The sequence below is a fragment of the Tursiops truncatus genome, chromosome 1, assembly GCF_011762595.2.
Source record: "Tursiops truncatus isolate mTurTru1 chromosome 1, mTurTru1.mat.Y, whole genome shotgun sequence".
Taxonomy (NCBI): Eukaryota; Metazoa; Chordata; class Mammalia; order Artiodactyla; family Delphinidae; genus Tursiops; species Tursiops truncatus.
In genome coordinates this window covers 167,367,401-167,386,638 of record NC_047034.1, presented here as the reverse complement: position 1 = coordinate 167,386,638, position 19,238 = coordinate 167,367,401, and the positions used below count along the sequence as shown (strand labels likewise).

General features: G+C 51.3%; 1 protein-coding gene across 3 annotated transcripts in view; it reads left to right on the top strand.

Moving 5' to 3' along the window:
• The first annotated feature begins 6,175 nt into the window (after positions 1-6,175).
• ALPL (alkaline phosphatase, biomineralization associated) overlaps positions 6,176-19,238 on the top strand; it is a 57,398-nt gene continuing 44,335 nt past the window's right edge. Inside the window, exon 1 of one of the 3 annotated variants that reach the window (XM_033841783.2) lies at positions 6,176-6,332. The gene's annotated coding sequence lies outside the window, so the exon portion shown is untranslated. Of the gene's footprint in view, positions 6,333-9,218; positions 9,234-15,695; positions 15,715-19,238 lie in introns of those variants that run through there. The other 2 variants (XM_073794659.1, XM_073794657.1) reach the window with 2 other exon arrangements.

The window sequence follows — 19,238 nt, the reverse complement described above, 5'->3', positions numbered from 1 at the left end:
GCTGAGAAATGGAAAGAGAGGGAAACCAGGTCCTGATTACATCACTGAACCGCTGGGGAAAAAAGCCTCTCCTGAATGTAGACTTTTCTGTTTCACAAGCCAGTAAATTTCCTTTATTTTCAAAACCGGTTTGCGAAGTTAGATTTTGTTATTTACAACTTCCTAACTATGAGGAAACAGGGACCTGAAGTGGGATAGGGCAAATAATAGACCCTGTGGTGCAGAACTTGTGGGGCTGAGGAGGGAGGTATGGTGTAGGCGGAGCCAGGGCTTCTGCCTGGGAGGTTGGCAATTCTCAAAGAGCTGGTGGTGAAGAAGTCAGTTAGGCTGTAGTCGGAATCTTGGAATTCAAACCAAGGTACCTCCAAGGCTGCTCTTTTGTGAGACTTGTGGGAAAATTTCAGGATTTTGGAGGTTGCTCATGTCTTGTAGTCTTTAGTAAATTCCTACAAGAGACGTGCGTGGTTCCTTTGAAACTGGCCTGTTTGAAAGAAGATAAAGAAGAACTAGACACTTTAGACCTGAGGTCTGTGATCCAAGTTAACAGTGAGTCCAGGATCACAGCCAAAGAGCTGAATTCTCCATGCCCAGCTATATTTAGTGTAAGCAGAGGCAGGAGGCGGGGGACTTGGCAGGAGATAAAGCTGAAGACCCCTCAGGTCCTTCCCAAACTCATCCCGTTAAGCATTCTTTGTCTGAGATGATTTTTTTTTTTTTTTTTTTGGCTGCGCCAAGCGACTTGCGGGATCTTCGTTCCCCAGCCAGGGATTGAACTTGGGGCGCAGCAGTGAAAGTGCTGAGTCCTAGCCACTGGACCACCAGGGAATTCCCAAGCATTCCTTGTTTGACAAGGAGACCCAACTCCTCCTCTCACGCTTCTGCTGGGATGCAGACTCTGGACAAGAGGTCAAGTAGCAATATCTCTCCACACCTGCTATGGCTTTGACACGTCAAGGAAGAAGCCATCCATTAAACCAAGGGCAGGGGCGTGCACTGAGCCCAAGGTTAGTCGTCAGGAGACGAATATCCCCAGGTCATGTCCTAGACACAGATAAGTGGCAAAGTCTCCATGTATTTGGCTAAAAGCAAATAGGTCAGACACCTACTGAGCCTTTTAGAACATTGCTAAAGTAATCCCCAATCTGCCCATTATCAGCCTGCCATTGCCCAAGGCCTAAAGTATTCTTGGGTCCCCAAATTTGCATCTAACAGGAAGTGGGATGCTAAAGTGGTACAGCCCCCAGGGAGAGCATCTCCAAGGCCCATCTCAGGAGTGTCCACCGAAGACAGGGAAATGGACGGACAGACTGATGCACAGCCAGCAGGATGGGTGAATCTTCAGGAAGGTTTTATCAGTGATGATAAAAGCCATTATATGCATGGGGGAGAGGGGGGCGAGGGTGGAGGAGATCTCTCCGCCGTCCTGCGTACAGCCAAACTCTCTTTCTGCTTATTCAGAATGGCTTCCTTCCTGCCTTCATTCTGGAAATGCCATGGAACTGCTATGGCTGGGCCTGCCTGAATCTGCCCTGACCTCTGGAATCCAGTCCCCAGCAGACAGCCTTGATGCTTCCTTTTGGCCTGCAGCCTTCTCCAGGGCTGAGAAGAGGAAGCAACATGCTCCCTCTTGGAGCTTGGAGGCTGCTCACAAGTCCCTTTAGAAATAAAGGGCAAAATGGGGACACTGTTCCTCGGACAATGGGGTTTTCTCACAGGGTGGGCTGCCCAGGCCTTTGTGAGGAAGACTTCCTTTAAGTGCAGCTGGGGCTGGAGGACACCCTCCGGTCTCGGCCTGAGCACTGAGCTGACTGCGGGGGGGGTGGAGGGTGGGGCCTGGGACTACAGATGGGGCTGGAAGTGTGCTTGAGTTAATACTGCCTGAGAGATTGGCCTAAGAGAGAGAAGACGATGGCTGAGCGAGGGCAAGCCTCAAGATGGGACAGCACAGGGACCAGGGCAGGACTGGGGCGGGTGGGTAAGTCTAGGCCTGGGGCTGCAGCCAGGGCTGGGAAGCTGGGAAGAGGCTTGGGGGTTAGAGCTGGTCCTGGGAGAGCATGTTGTATACTGCTCAAAGCACAGGCTTTAGCCATGGGCGGCCTGGGTTCTTCCCTGACTGTCTGGGTGGTCTCAGGCAGGCCCTCTCTCGGCTTCCATCTTCGCTCTGATCCCATCTTCTCTCCCCTGAACACTCTATTTAATGCCACCATCTGGCCCCCTTGGCACTCCTCCTCCCCCTGTATCTGTGCTCGTTCTTTACTCATTCCCTTAACATCTTCTCATTTACTATATAATTTACTTAATTATAATGTTTATTGTTTATCTGTCTTCCTTAACTAGAATGTCAGTTCCATGAGGACAGAAATCTTTATCTTGTTCACTTGTGTCCCCGGATCCTAGCACGGTGCCTACCACTTAGCAGGCATCCAATAGATATTTGTTGAGTGAATAAAGTTGTTAAGTCTCTCTGAGCCGAGAGTTTTCTCATTTGAAAAGCGAGGATGAGGGCTTCCCTGGTGGCACAGTGGTTAAGGATCCACCTGCCAATGCAGGGGACAGGGGTTCGAGCCCTGGTCCAGGAAGATCCCACATGCCGAGGAGCAACTAAGCCCGTGCGCCACAACTACTGAGCGTGCGCTCTAGAGCCCGTGAGCCACAACTATTGAGCCCTCGTGCCACAACTATGGAAGCCTGCGTGCCTAGAGCCCGTGCTCCGTAAGAAGAGAAACCACTGCAATGAGAAGCCCGTGCACCACAAGAAGAGTAGCCCCTGCTCGCCACAACTAGAGAAAGCCTGCATACAGCAACAAAGACCCAACGCAGCCAAAAATGAAATAAATAAATTAATAAAAAAAAGAAAAGAAAAGCGAGGATGACATTAATGATGCTGCCTCGGTGTTGCAGGGAGGAGCCAATGAGATCTCGCCTGTGAAGAGCTTTGCACCAGGCTGGCGGGCACTTCTGCAAATGACAGCTCGCATATGCCTCAGTTTCCTCATCTGTAAAGTGGGAATAAAAGTTGTTGTGAGGGTTAGCTGGATTAATATGTACAAAGCCTCATATTAGGTCAGAGCCTCACATGAGGTCAGCGTTCAGTAACGCTGGGCAGTACCACCCTTAGTTCCTTCCATCTCAGGCTTTTGGGTCCTTGTTTTATTGAGTTGAAGGAGAGGCTGGAGGTGACTCTGGGAGTCAAATCGTTGAACCTTTGGTTATGCTTAAGCTTAAGATAAAATGATCCCTCAAATCCAAGGCTAAAAACAGACAAAGGGTTTCCAGACTCCCTCCTCTTTAAATATCTCCCTAGATTTCAGGCGTTCCAACCTCCAGCGCTGGGCCACAGCTGACTCCTCGATGCCACCCATAAATAGGCCTTGGAGTTTTGTTCTTCTCTCTCCATCCTTTCTCCTTCATCCTTCACCCTGAGGATCTGACATCCCTGTGATCTCCACCTCAGCCTTTATCCCTGTAGGAACCTCCCCAGGATTAGTGGAAATGAGAAAACTCTGAGCTCCTGGGTCTTTTCACCTCTAACTCAGTTTCTGATGCCTGGTGAGCTTCAGACCTTGCTCAAGGCAGGGGGCTCATGGCATGCATTTAATAAACATGGAGTGAATGAATGAGTAGGAAAAGCCCCAGCTCTGACCCTGACCATTAGGTAACTAACATCTCTGGCCTTCGGTTTCCTCATCTCTAATGAGGGTTATAAATGCCTTCCCTGTCCACCTTAAAAAACTGTTGTAAGAATCAAATGAGATCATCAGCTCTTAGAATAAAGGGAGCTTAGAGGTCACGCAGTCCAATTTGCTTATTTTTTCAAGAAGGAAACAAATCCCCAGAGACACGGTATGTGTAGATGCAGAGAAACCTAATATAATGAACTGTGTTCTCACAGCTGAGTGGTCCAGGAATCCTGGAATTCTAGAGATTGTCCAGTCCAGCCAGCCAGAGGAAATCGAGGCCTGGATAGGGAAAGAGATTGCTCAGCTCACCCAGGAAGCAGAGCTGGAAGATGGGGCTCCTGGTTTCCAGTTCGGGCCTCCTTCCTGCTGTGTTGACAGCACCAGGAGGGGTGGCATCCAGGGAACAGGGGAGGCAATGGCTGCTGGGTGACTCCACCTCAGTTGAATTCTTGGGGCACAGAGCCCAGGAGCAGGGTAGGGAGAGTGAGGGAGGAAGGTAGCAGGACTGGCAAGGTAGTGGTCCGTCTTGCTCATAACCAATCCCTGGACTCCCAAGGTGGTACCTGGGGAAAAACCATCGACACACAGGAGGCCCAATGCTGGCCACATGGTGCAACCAGAAGTGTCCATCCCCCCCAGCCTTGGGGAGCTCAGAAGTCAGGGGCAGGCATGGGGGCCCAAGATTGGTGAAATGGGATCCTTCCAACTCCCTGTTGCCTCAGCCCCCCAGCCTCTGTTCAGGCTGGGACAGGCAGACCTCCCATACCTGGGGATTTACCCCTGGCTCACTGAGGATGACACCATCTCAAGCCTCTTCGTATCCCTGAATCCTTCCTTGGAGTTTGTGAGCAATTACAGAACCCCTGCCACGTCCTGGATGCTTTCACCCACAATTTCTTATGCAAAAGTGTTGTTTCCCAAACTTGAGTCATTTACCACCTCCATGATTTTTGCCATAATAATCTAACCCACTGAATACATAAATAAATAATATTTAATGAATATTTTGCTTCACTTTCTAAAAACATAAATTTATGTCAAAAAAGAAACTTCATATCACTCCTGTAAATAAAGAAGCAGTATCAGTTGCTAAAAATACAAGAAAAAAGAAAAATAAATACATTCTTGGTTTCTGGTGCCAGGCCCCAGCTCTTGTTCCAATTATACTGACAAGCCGCCTGCATGTTCTCTCTGGACCTCTGTTTTCTCCTCCCTAAAATGGGGTTGTTGGGAGATAAAGTATGCAAGATGCCTTGCTCTGAGCTGGCATGGAGTAGGTAAGAGAGAGAATTCTGGGCTGGTATTGGTTCTGCTGGTGCTGACACCTTCTCTGCTCTGCTCTGGCCTCAATCCCCTCCAGTCCCAGCTCCAACCCCCTTTATCTAGAACTTTAGAGTTTCCTGTGCACTTTTCAACCCTGTCTCATATTAATCTGCCTCTCAGCATGTGATAAGGGAAGCCAGGGGAGATCATGTCTGCCTATTAAGGGGCCGGCCATGCCACAGGGCTCAAATGATTTGCCCAAGGTCACCAGGGTGGAGTCTTGAACCTGGGCTGTCTGTTTCTACTGCATGGGGCGTGTTGGCTTCCTCCTCTGGTCACCCAGGAGACAGGTTCTCAGGATCTGGCTGGGATGCAGTCTGCAGGAACCCTAGCTGGCTCTAAGGAGAAAGAGGGAACAGTCCCCGTCTAGGAGAGTTGGCCCTGTCTAGGGGAGGCTCCCCTCCCCGAAGCCACCCCCTTCTAGGTCTCCCTCTGCTTCCTCAGCCCCTAGCAAAAGACTCAGCCCAAGGGCAGGGGAGAGAGAGACAGGCTAGTGGTCTGGTTGGAGTGGGAAGGCGAGAGGGGACAGTGAGGAGAGTCAGAGACACAGGTGCACAGAGATGGAGAGACAGACTCGTGGACAGAGATGGGTAGAGACAGAGACCCAAATAGAGACAGGTTGTCAGACACAGAGGCAGACACACAGAAAGGGCCAGACAAGACAGAGGGCACGAGAAAGACAGCCACAAAGAGACACAGAAGGAAGTTGGATCCAAAGCTAAAGACAACCCCAAAGAGTCGTGCACAGAGACGGAATCAGAGCTGGAGCTCGTGGAGAGAAAGTAGAGAGAGAGAGAGACAGAGAGAGACAGAGAGACAGAGAGACAGAGAGAGACAGAGAGACAGAGACAGAGAGAGACAGAGAGACAGGGAGAGACAGAGAGAGAGAGACACAGAGAGAGAGAGACAGAGAGAGAGACAGAGAGAGAAGCGCGGAGGCGGAAAGAGCAGGAGAACACGGAGACAGTGGCACCCCAGCCCTCCCCAACCCCACGCGGGACCCGAGCCGAGCCAGGGCGCGGGAAGGGGGAGGGTGCCCCACTCCCCGGCAGGGGGCGCCCTGGCCACGCTGCGGACCGGCGGGCATCGCTCCAGCCGGGGCCGGGGGCGGGGCGGGGGCGGAGAGGGCCGGGGCCCCGGCTTGGGGCGGGGTCGGGAGCAGGGGAGGGCTGCCCCGGCCGCGCTCGGGCCCCGTGGCCGCCTTTATAAGCCCGCGGGGGAGTTGTCCCCGGTAGCGTCGCGCTCCCGCCACTCCGCGCCTTCCGTCCCAGCGCACCGACCTCTCGTCACTTGTGCCAGGACAGACCTTCGCCCACGAACTCTGCGCAGGTAAAGACTCGACGCTGGCTCCAGGCTCCCCGCGGCCCCAGGGATGTGGTCGATTCCCCGGCCCCTCCCACATCCTCCCCTCGCCTGGGGACGGTGGCGAGGTCGGATATCAGTGGCGGGGCAGGGACCTCTGCGCCCCGACACCTCCCAAGGCAGCCCATTCGGAACCCCCCAGCCACCTGTCCCGCTCCCGTGCTCGCGTGCATCCGAGGCTCCCGGCGGGCGCGCTGGGCCGGGCTGGAAATCAGACTTGGCGCTCGCGGAGCCGGCGAGTCAAGGGGACTGCTCTCGCGACCGCTGCTGCAGCCCTGGGGTCTCCTACCTCCGAGGCCGCTGCCCGAGACCCCCACCTTCAGTCTAGGCACCTCCTCCCGGTGCTCCGTGACTGAGCGGCTTCTACGGAACCCCCTGTGTCCGAGATCAAGCGAGTCAGGTTGCCCACCCAGAACTGCCAACCACCTAGTAATCTCTAGATCTTGCCACAGTAGTCGGGGAGGGGGCTGGTCTGCCTGGGTGGGCTCCAAAGTACTTTGGGCCAGAGCTGGGAACAGTAGAGGGAGGGAGGCACTTGGGTCCGGGAGCCGCAGGGGGGTGGGAGTGGGGGAACGGACATCCGGCGTGTTGGAGTCTGTTTGGGAGTCCGGGGTGGCCACAGCAGCCTTAGGGCAAAGCTCCGGAGCCCGGGAAGCTGAGGGAGTTTGCGATCCATCTCTGGGCATGTGCAGGTGAGCAGATAGCTCAGGGTTGGTTCCCAAGCCTAGTCTTGATAAGAAAGTGTTAAATGCATGGTAACAATGGTGGGGCAGGAAGCTAAGGAAAGTCCCATCCTTCCCATACATTGTCCCTTCTGACCCTTTTTCCAAGCGTAATGGGATTGGGGGAGGGGGGGCTTTACAAAGGCCTGAGGGTGGAGGGGGAAAACCCTGGAGATCAAAAGGGGGCAATTCTCAGGCCAGAAAGGGCCTCTGGGCCCTGGGAAAGAAAGACTCCTCCGGTGGGCCGGGCTTCCCTGGTGAGCAAGGGGTTGGCTCCCACACCAGCAAAGATGACAGCAACTGTTTATTGAATGCCTACTGTGTGCCAGACTCCAACACTTCACATGCATCATCTTGTTTACAAATAGGAAGACTGAGGCCTGGAGAAGTTATGTAAATATGAGACCAGGATGTGAACCCAGACTCTAAACCCTACAACCTTAGCTCCCTGCTTCCTTTTTTTTTGTTTTTTGTTTTTGTTTTGCGGTAAGCGGGCCTCTCACTGTTGTGGCCTCTTCCGTTGCGGAGCACAGGCTCCAGACGTACAGGCTCAGCGGCCATGGCTCACGGGCCCAGCCGCTCCACGGCATGTGGGATCTTCCCGGACCGGGGCATGAACCCGTGTCCCCTGCATCGGCAGGCGGACTCTCAATCACTGTGCCACCAGGGAAGCCCTCCCTGCTTCCTTTATGTGACCCAAGAGATGAGGGGCTGACCTTTCCTCTTCTGGCCCTGCTGGTGCTCAGGCTTACCTCCGCCCATGCTCTAGACCTGCCTTCTTCAAATCTTTAGTCCTCCCCACTGTGTTGTTCCCCCCCACCACCACCTACTCCACTCCCTGCCCCTGCTCTTCTTGTCCCTTTGCCTCCTTTTTTCTTCCTGAACTTCATGCCTCTGAACTCCCTAAGCAGAAGAGGCTCCTGGACATGGCTTCCTAACTTCCCGTCCCCTGGAGTAAGACAGACTTGAGTGATGGCCCCTGTCTGTATTGGTGGCCCCACCTGGAAAATAGGGAGTATGCCTCTCTCACGAGACTATTGTGAGGAATAAAACTGAACTGAGGCCAGAAACAAAATGCTATCTTCATTTAACAAATACTTATGAATGCACCAAGCCCTGTTCTAGGTGCTGAGAATGCAGCGGGTAAATTAAACAGCCATCTGGACGCTTGTGTAACAAAATGTTTTCAGGCTCTGAAACTGACACTTTAGAATTGGAATTAAGCAGTTCACAAGGAAGGAGATTAAAATGCAATAACACGGGTAAAACTGATCAGCCAGCCTTTGGTTTTCACTAATAGAAAAGGCAACCTAGCTGTGTGACCTGGGACAAATTCTGTTCTCTGTCATGCCCCAGTCTCCTCCTTTAAGTTGAGGAGATCAATAAATAGTATGATTAATGTATGCAAAGTGTTTAGCTGGTGTCTGTGCCTAAGAAAATATTGTCTATAATCAGCTCTAATCTCAGCAGAAAATGCAACCCTGAGACTGGGCATAGGGTTATGTCGCTGCCTCTGAACCCTGGAAACCTGTCACCCCCCTGCCTAGGCCCTGTCCTTTCCCTCATGGGTTGTGCTGTGGAGTGGCATGGCGTCTTCCTTGCCCACACTCAGGTGCCACCTCCTGTCATCCTAAACTCAGCCTTGGCCAGGAGCCTGGAGGTCCTTGCTGGGAACAGGCCTGGGGCTGTTATCTCCACAGTGCCTTCTGCCTCTGTGTGTCCCAGCTTTGAAATGAGGTGAAACCAAACTCAAGCCCTGCCTGTCCCATGGCTTACATACCCAACATTCCCTGCAAACTAGGAATCAGTCCTGGAGAAGGGAAGTGACTTGTTCAAGGACACACAGATGCTACCTGGGGAGCTGGGGCTGGAGCCCTGGTGATGACTCTAGCGACCTTCACGAGTACCCATCTTTGGGGATGAGGCCTCTTAATCGAGGGGTGGGATCCCGTGACATAGCTCAGAGTTCTCACCTTGAGTTATCAATACAAAACTCAGGGCTTGAAGAGAACATTACGGGGAGAGTGAGCAAGCTGAGCTGAGAACCGGCACCCAGCAATCTCCGCGTGGCCACAGGAATGCACACGCAGCTTTCCAGTGCTACGTCGTCGTCCTCATCCTCAGCAGGCTGGAGCTGAGCTGCGCGGTGTGTTTTTTTGTTTTGTTTTTAGAGATGGCCTCACTTTTAGAGGGCAGTTGTGGGCAGTAGATTGGAGGTTCATTCCCAGCACTGCTGTGTGACCCTAGACAAGTTTATTTCCCTCTCTGAGCCTCAGGTAAGGAAATCATCTGTAATATGGGTTAATAATATGTACTTTGCAGAGTTGATGTGTAGGGCCAGCAAAATCATAAATGGCTTTTCACCACGGAATGGCTCAGCTGGGGCTGACCCACTGCTGGAGATTGTTGTTGAGAAGTTAATATTTCCTATGGGACAGTTTCTTTGCCACTACCAGGTGATCCATAAGGGCCAGAGGGAAAGCCCTATGTAGGTTACAAAGGCCTAGACAGGAGGGAAAGTGCTGGCTTTGGGATCTGCATCTTGGGTTCCAATCCCTAGCTGGGTGACCTGAGGCAAGTCACTTGGCCTCTCTGAGTGCTGGGTTCATAGTAGGCCCCCAGGAACTCTTCTCTGATGCTCAGTGTCCAAAGAACATTCAAGAATAGTCTCCATATTTTTCCACCCCCCTCATACCACCCCCCAACATTTACTAATTACTCCCAGAAAAACTTCATGCTTAAAGTTTTCCATGCTGAAATTCTCAACCTCACTGTGGCATGAAATCAATTGTTTGCATTTAATTTGACTTCTCAAATTAAGAGGTAAAATTTGAGATGAGGATAGGGGGTGGGGGGGGAGGAGATGAGGAAAATGAAGTTAAACCAGATGTGTTTTTGTTTAACTGTCGGATGGTGGTTAAACTGCCTGGGTATTAAGATCATTCTTTCTGAATTCCAGTAACCAGGAGTCAAGTTTCACTTAAAATTGTAGTGTTCCTTCCTGGCTACCGTGGACTAGCCCTCCCCATTATTATTATTATTACTATTTTATATTCATCTGAGGCCACAAAGTACTGACCAGAGAAGAGACCTCATAGATTCCTCAGAGCTGGAAGGCATTTAAAGGCTGCCTCTGTCAACCGGCTGCTTTGCAGACCAGGGAGTCTGAGGTCCAGAGAGGGGAACGGCTTGCTCAGGGTCACCCATGACTGTCCTAAAAGTAACCACTATCTTGATTTTGGTGTGTATCATTTCCATAGCATATCCTTAATATATCTTTTTTTTTTTTTTTTTATTTTTTTTGCGGTACGCGGGCCTCTCACTGTTGTGGCCTCTCCCGTTGCGGAGCACAGGCTCCGGACGCGCAGGCTCAGCGGCCATGGCTCACGGGCCCAGCCGCTCCGCGGCATGCGGGACCCTCCCGGACCGGGGCACGAACCTGTGTCCCCTGCATCAGCAGGCGGGCTCTCAACCACTGCGCCACCAGGGAAGCCCAATATATCTATTTTTTAAAAAGAAAGAATTGTTGAAGGGAGAATACAGATGGTGTGAGTTGGTAGAAAAAGATCCGCAACTCAGAGCAGAGTTTAAGCCCTTGAACTGTTGATATACTACCTGTGTGACCTTGGGCAAGTCCCTTCCCCTTTCTGAGCCTCAGTGTCCTCATCTGTAAACCAAGTTGCCTGAAGAGCAGGAGTTGGGGGGGTTGGGACATCCCTAAGACTTGGAATGGGTCTGATTTACTTTGAGTTGGTCCTCAAACATTTGTGACTTAGGTTATGGCAGGTCAGTCACAAACTGCCCTCCTGAGGCAGAAAAGGGTGGGGGTGGGGGCATTGTTGACTCCCGCAGTGATTTTTTAAAAATTTTATTGAAATATAGTTGATTTACAATGTTGTGTTAGTTTCAGGTGTACAGCAAAATGATTCAGTTATACATATACATATATTCATTCTTTTTTAGATTCTTTTCTCATATAGGTTATCACAGAATATCGGGTAGAGTTCCCTATGCTATGCAGTAGGTCCCCGTCGGTCATCTGTCTTATATATAGTAGTGTGCATGTGTTAATCCCAAGCTCCTGGTTTATCCCTCCCCGCCACGTTTCCCCTTTGATAACCATAAGCTTGTTTTCGATGTCTATAAGTCTCCTGCAGTGATTTTAAAACGTTGATTTCATTGCTGGTGATTGCATTTTACATAAAAATAAGGGTTTCTGGCTTCTCTCAAAAGATCAAAAGATGTGGCCACTCTGGGCTGCATCCCTGCCTGGCCACCATGACTGGAGCTGATTAGCAGCTGCTCCACCCACTTGACCGCAGTCCCCACTGTGCCCTGCTCTCGCACCCAGCCCATTTGCTTCATTGCCATTCCCTGCCTGCCTTCTGAGTTTGCAGTTTCTGGGCTAGGTGCATGAGGCTTGGGCCAGCCCTCAGGAGGCTCAGGTTAGGAATGTGGGACACATAGACACCAACCCCTCTTCCGGGGCCTGGCAGCATCTCTGAAACATGTCAGCCAGGAGGAGGGAGCTTCCTTTCTGCTTTTCTGGTCCCAGGAAGAGGCTAAGGGCTCTAGAGTTTGGGGGCTAACAGAGCATCAGCCTGTCAGTGCTTAGGAAGCTGGGCCTGGGGCCCACCCCCTAGGGGACAGGCAACCTGGGGTGCTTCAGACTAGAGATTATGCAGCCCCCTGAGGGGAGGGACCCCCTTGACATCTGCCACCTCACCTAATGCTCCCAGTAGCCCTGTGCATTGGTGTCACTTCGCAGACAGGAAACACCGTCTTGCACTCTGAACCCACAGCTCTCTGTTCTGCCCCCTTTGCTGGGGGCCAAGGCCTGGTGATTGATGGCAGGCCATAGCCCCGCTGTAGCACAGATCTCCAGATCGCCGTGTCTGAGCTCAAGGGCAGTGTAGGAGGCCATGAAACCTCATGGTTAAAGCTCACGGTGAAGGCTCTGGAGGCAGCTGCCCAGCATGAGATCCTAGAAGGTCTCCACAAGCCAGCTGTTCTGCGGGGTACAAGATGAACAAGGGGGAGCCCTGATTCCTGACAGAGCCACAGGGCCCCTGGTCCCTGCAGCTGCAGAGGAGTGCTAGGAGCGACCTTGTGTGGGAAGTAGCATTTTGTGAGCACCCGCTGGGTACCAGGCACTTTCCACATCATCTTTGAACCTCACCTACCCCTCACCCCCTGCCATTTTGCAGTTGAGACTCAAGGGATGGACACCTTGGGTCCAAACCCCTTCCCGAGGTGCCTCAGTCACCCTGCCCTGACCCAGGGAAGGGAGAGAGGGGAATGGCGGCTGGGAGGCTATTTCCTCTGAGACCCTGTAGTGAGGCACTGACCCAGGGCTTGTTTGAGAGAAGCGTCTTCATCTTCCCAGATCTCAGTTTGTGATTCAGGTGGGTGAACTTCCGCTGGCCAGGTCTGCAAGCTGCCGGCCAGGCCCAGCTAACATTTTATGTTCTTTAAAAAAGTGTTTAGGTGGATTTTACTTGAAAAACCATAAATCCCACTTAAAAAAATTTTTTTTTTCAATTTTTTCAATTTTTATTTTTTGGCCGCGTTGGGTCTTCGTTGTTGCACGCGGGCTTTCTCTAGTTGTGGTGAGCGGGGGCTACTCTTCGCTGCACGCACGGGCCTCTCATTGTGGTGGCTTCTCTTGTTGCGGAGCGTGGGCTCTAGGCGCACGGGCTCGGTAGTTGTGGCTCGCGGGCTCTAGAGCGCAGGCTGAGTAGTTGTGGCGCACGGGCTTAGTTGCTCTGCGGCATGTGGGATCTTCCCGGACCAGGGCTTGAACCCATGTCACCTCCATTGGCAGGTGGTTTCTTAACCACTGCGCCACCAGGGGAGTCCCCGTAAATCTCACTTTTAAAAGGATCTGCCATGTGACTTTTTGTGAAGTCAAGCTCTTGCCTTCTCTGATCCACCTTTTACTTTGTCTACAGAACAGCAGGGTGGGCACTCTCCCAGACCTCAGGTTGAGGTTGTCAGTTCCATGTCCTATAATCCTCTAAGCTGGCTGTGTCAGGCTTGGCCTCTCTGAGTATCATTTGTCTCTTTCTACTCCACCTGTTCCCACTTTGACTTACTGGCCTCTTAACATACAGGAGTTAATAACGTACTCATCTGCCACCATTCTGGGTGGAAAGTGTGTCAGCTGACTCTGAGACCCCCTCCCCTCCTTCACTCCTTCTTAGCACCTGTATAGCTGCTCTGTTTCCTCTGCCTCATTAAGCGAGCACCCCCCTCCCACCTCCACACACCACCGCTAACGTTGCCATGCCACATGCCATGTGGTACTCAGTGCTTGTCCTGGAACTGTTCAGTTGGTCTAACGGCTGCCCTATGTGGCAAGTGCAATTATCCCATTACAGATGAGGAGACTGAGGCACAAAATCACTCAGCCTGAAAGTCGGAAATATACACACTCATCCCCTACCATTGCCAATCCACCCACTCAAGGTTGCTTCCTTCTTTGTGACATGGATGACACACCCTATTTCCCTAGAAGAGTGTGGTTGCTTATTTTGAAATGATCAAATATAGTGATTCATATTTCAGCTTCAGTTAGCCTATCAGGATATCAAAGATAAACAAGTTCCTCTCAAAAGCTCATTTGAGCCTTGCCTTAATCACCTGAGTAGTTTTTGTGAAAATGCTGTGAGTTTTCATTTTTCCCCTTGACCTCATCCTTCCAACTAACATTTAAGGTCTTACTCTGTGTCAGGAACTGAGCAAATCACTTTTAAGGACCTTATTCTATTTAACTTGTTGTCCTCTCCATTTTATAGAGATGAAAACTAAAGCTCAGAGAAACTGAGTAACTTTCTCAAGGTCACACAGCCAGAAAGAGGCGGTGAGACCCAAATTTAGGTCTCATGCCTTCCTGCCCAATCAGATTAGCATCTGGATTCAATTTTTTTGTCTGGATACAAGCCCTCAGGGGACCTTGCTGTATATATTTGTTTTCAGTGGAACCATCTGTCTCTAGGGTTTGCAAAGTCATGTGGGAGCTCTCAGAGGGAGGGGACCAAGCACAGGCACACTCCTGGTTGGATAGACGCTTCTGTTCTCCCAGACAATGGGTTTTGGCCTGGACACCTCCTCTTCTGGTCAAGAGGAAGGAAATGACAATCCTAGCAGGAAGCATCCTCAGAAAGCCAGAGGAGCCTGGGTTTGAATCCCAGCCCTGCCGTTTCAAGCTGTGTGACCTTGGACACATCCCTTTCCCTCTTGGCTTTCAGTTACCCTGCCTGACAACTATGGCTTGTTTGAGGGAGGCAAGGTTAGGACTTTTCTAGTTCACGTGTGGCAAATAGTTGGCATGCATGCTGTCACCCTCTTGTCCTGTACATGTCAGACATGACTAATCAACCACTGCTCTCTTTCCTTCTAAACCTTAAGTTCCTTCTAAATGCAGTCCTACAGGCAGCCATTATCCACTCATTAGAATTGGCACACAAGATGGAAAGACATCCCGGAACCAAATTAGACTTAGGCATTGTGTGAACAGGGGCAGAGAAGGGACAGGCCCAGGGTGGTGCCCAGGTCGGTGTCACTGTGCTCCTCAGTCTTCTTTTCCTGGTCTGGGAAAGCAGGAGGACTCCTGAGCTAGGCTGTGCCAGAACTCACCTCTGGTGTAGGGTGCAGACCTTCCATGGAGCTGTGTCCCTGGTTCACTCCTCAAGGAAGGGTGGGGAATGGTTTCTGGGGCTGTCACAACTCAGGCTTAAAGTAAAAAGGAGAAGGAAGAGGCTGGTTTCAGATCGTCCCGGAAAGAGTTCCGCTAACCCCTTCCCCCACCCTCCATGATAATATCCATAGTAGTAGTAATAGTAGTAATAAGAGTTATTAACAGCTACTGAATATTTGTTATGCACCAAGCCACTCTACTAAGTGCTTTATATGCATTCATGCTTTTAATCCTTATAACAGCCCATTTTTCAAGTGATGGAAATGACTCGAAGGTGAAATAATTTGCCCAAGTGTCCTCAGCTGGTGAACCAGCGGAGTTGCTGAGATTGGAATTTTCACATCCGTCCAGCCCTGAAGCTGGCTCCCCTCCCTGGCTCAGTTTCCACACTGGCTCTTCCTCACTCACCATCATCACCTCTCATTTGCGACCCTGACATTCCTTCACCTGTGGAAAGCGCTCTTCCACAAGCAGAGCCTTCCATGTACACATGGGAGTAGCACAGCAAATGGCATCTCCATGTTACAGGTTAGAAAATTGGGCCTGGGATCACACGGTGAGGAAATGATTATCCCTGGGCCCTGGATTGGCCAGGGGAGCCTGGGTTGGGGGATGGGAACATGGGAGTGTTGCAGCTGAGGTGGGGTTGAGTTGCTGACGCCTCATCCTGGATGAACCAAAACTAGATCCTGTTTTAATCAGCCATGGGACCATAGATGAGTCACGTTAACACTCATTTAATAGTCACTTTAATACTGGATACTGCCAGCCTCAGTATCCAGACTCTTATACTTCTCCATTTTTAAAGCTCTTTCTTATTCATGAACTCGCTGAATCCTTGAAACAGCCCAATAAAGTATTATCTTCATTTTGCAGAATGGAAACAGGCTCAGGTCAAGTGGATGGCAGAACCAGCCCTCAAACTCAGGTCAGGATCACAGGCTAAAGATCTTTCCCCAAATGTGTCCCCCAACCTGTCCCATCTTTGCCTTTGCACCTGCTGTCCCCTCCCCTGCAGTGTCCTCCCTGCCTGTGTTGCCAGTGGGCATCATGGCTGCTTTTCTAGATCTTGCTTGGAAATCTTCAGCCCTTTGTAATCTGATCATCCAGGTAGTGTCTGGCTCTGTGTGAGTTGAGTTTCTGGAGGGCAGGAACCCCAGCTGAGCCATTCGTGAATCCCAGTGTCTAGCAAGGTACCCTCATTCAGCAAGCGTCCAATGACATTAACGTAATGAAAGACTGCCCCGCCTGGCAGGGGTTTCCGCAGCCCAGCTGGGCTTGGTTCCCATGGGGAAATCTGAAAAGGCTGTCCCGCTGGGTTTAACACCTGAGCCACTCCAGGCTGAGCCTGGCTGCCCTTCCCGCATCTGCATTGGTGTCTTCTTCTCTCCATCAGTGACGTCAGCTCATGAATGATTGGTTAATGATTGGCAGCAGGACAATCCAGTCTCCCTATTGGTGGCTCAGACCCTTAGTCAGGTATGAGTTTCCCCAGCGTCATACCTCTGACCAATCTTCTTGTTCACAGATGGACCCTCAGTGCCCAATAACCTTAATTTCTTTAAAAATAGGAACAGCCATCATTTGCCGAATCTATATAACATGCATCCTGGTACATAGCATGCACTCAATACATATATGGTGAATGGGTGAGTGAATACTTGCAGGAAATAACACCTCTTAGGAACTAAGACCTTGTATGACCTCCGTGCCTGTTTCCTCCTCTGTCCCTGAGAGGAGTGTCCCACACTGTCCACTGTCCCACTCGGAGGAGTGATTGATACATATATATCAATAGATATTTGTATTAAATATGGCATGGACCAGGCTCTGTTTTAAGTGTTTCACTTATATTTATTCATTTTTCCTCACAACTGAGCCCCAGAGAGTCTAAGTAATGTCTCCTAAGTCACACAGTCGGTACCAAGTGTAAATATTTTCATACCTTCCAGGGCACATGTATTCCAAGTAATATAATGTGGTGACCATTTTCCCCCAACCTCTTTCCATAGCACAGAAGCCCCTGCCCCAGAGCCTGTGGTCATAAGTAGTAGGTGAGTCCAGTGGTGGTTTTGCCCCCTGACTAGGAAACATCTCCATGGATATAAAATATGCTAAAATGTGTTAAGACACAGTGCCGAGCACATAGTAGATCTTGTGGTCCTCATCCGTGTAACAGGCGTGGATCCCGCCCTGTATAGAAGCCCACAGGAGGGAGACCTGAGTCTGCTGGAGAAAGCCGGGAGATCCTTCACAGAAGAAATTAAAGCAGTCCTGAATGACTATAATAGCATCAGCTCATACCTCCTAGGAGCAGACACTGCCCCGAGTGTGTTAGATGTAGGAACTCTTCAGCCGTGGGAGGCAGCACCATAATTAATCATCCCCACCCCATGGATGAGGAAACAGAAACGAACTCACTTGCTCGGGGAAATGGTTAGCAGCTGGCAGGCCGGCGTGTAAATCCCAGCCATCAGGCTATGGAGTCTGGCCGTACTGCCTCCTTTTGTAAGGAAAGGCGCATCTAAGTTTCCTGCTTGTCAGTTCCTCTCGCCTCTGCTCAGGGCTGGCTGTTGGCAGGCAGGCCTGGGTGAGTGTACACGCTGATATTACATGATCCTTGCAGTGGAGGAGAGTTTCCCCACCTCCTGGGGAGCCTTCCCCACATCACACCCTGAGGCTGGGCCCAGACGGAGGTTTTCAGGAAAGGAAACCAGCCCATCACCTTACCCCTGCCTGGGGCAGCCCCTGCACGTGTCAGCTCCCTAATTCCCTGGCACTGCTCAGAGCCGACAGCAACAGGGACTAACATCCCCCCCCCCCAATGGGGAAGATTCGTGACAGTTCTGAGGGAGGTACTACTGTGGTCTGTAATACACAGAGGCAGAAACAAGACTCAGTGTGGTTAAGTAACTTGCCCAGGGTTGCAGAGCTGATGGGTGGAGGAGCTGGGATTTGAACCCAGAGTCTGGGGGCTTTCCCCTCTGCTTTTCAGTCTGCTCTGAGCTGACTGGTTTTGCCTCTGGTGAGGGAAAAATTGTCTGTCTTGGGGATGCCTGGTCCAGAGACTTAGGCTTGCCTCCAAACAATCTTAATTTGTTTAATAATACTAAGAGTTGTCATTTGCTGAATCCCCATGTATGGCCTGCTAAGTAAGTGTTTTACACACCCTTTTTCATTTGGTCCTCTTAAACTTCCCACCGAGTAGGTACTCCAATCCCAGCTTTTACAGGTGAAAAGGAGAAGCACGGAAAAGGGAAGGGACTTGCCCAAGGTCATGCAGCTCAGAATTGGAACCTGGGCAGCCTGGCTCCAGAGTGTGGGCCCTGAGTCACTTAATAAGTATTAGATAAATCTCTGCAGGTCAGATGTATAAACTCTTCTTGCACCTGATGGTTCTTCCAGAGCCTGACTCAGAGAGGGGGTGCAAGGCAGGAGTTGAGCAAGTGGCAGGAATAGACTGCGGGACACTCCCTGGCCCCCTGAGCTGAGGATGCAGAGTTTTTCTACCCCTCGTGTGATCCTGGTCAAAGGGAGGAACGGACAGGGGTGGGGAGCACAGGGGGGCAGTCCCGGTGTCTCCAGAGCCAGGGTCAGAAGGAGGCCAGAGTAATTAGCCTGGCTGGAGCTACTGCTAACTGAGAATCCTCAGTGGGGGACTGGCCCCAGCTTCAGTCCAGGGCTCTGGCCTTGGACCTGACCCTCCTGGAGTTCCATCTCAGGCTTCCAGAGTCTTCCTGGGGTGGCAAATCTCAGAGCACTGGTTTGTGTGAGAACTGTGCTCTGCAGTTTCCCCCTTCGACACCCAAGTCCCTGGACTGGCCTGCCTGCCCCACTTCGTCCTTTTGGAGGAAGCAGATCCTTTCCTCTTGCGTGGCGACTTGATTGGAATAATCAAGTATTTCCCCACTGGCCCCTGGCCAGGCTGAGCTCACTTGGCACGGCCTCTCCCTGGGGCTCTGAGGCAGGCCTGCCAGCCTCCCCATCCTGTAGCACGCTCTAATCAGCGAGGCTGAGATGCACAGAAAAGCCTGTCCCATTGGCTTTGCTGGGCAGGCCCCAGATGGTTCCTGTGGCAGAGGCAGGGCTGACCTTGGGCTTTGTTCCCTCACTGTCTGGAGTGACTACTGGTTGGTGGAAGGAGGGGCTGTCCCCACTTCAGAAAATTCACGCTGGAGTGGCCTTTCTTGTCAGCTCACCTGGGTGTCACCTCTTGGCTCCTGTCAGGCTGGAAAAAGGAGGGAGCAGAGTCAGGAAGGGGGAAAGATGAGTGCAGAACATTCATTCATTCATTCATTCAACAAACATTTCCTTCGCCCAGCTGCCTTCTAGGCCCCAGGCTGGCTGCTGGAATTCGCAGACGGATCTGGTCTAGCTTTTCCTTCAAAGATCAACCAGTGTGTGCAGGAGATGGTCATGTAAACAGACACATTCAGACACACTCACCAGGTG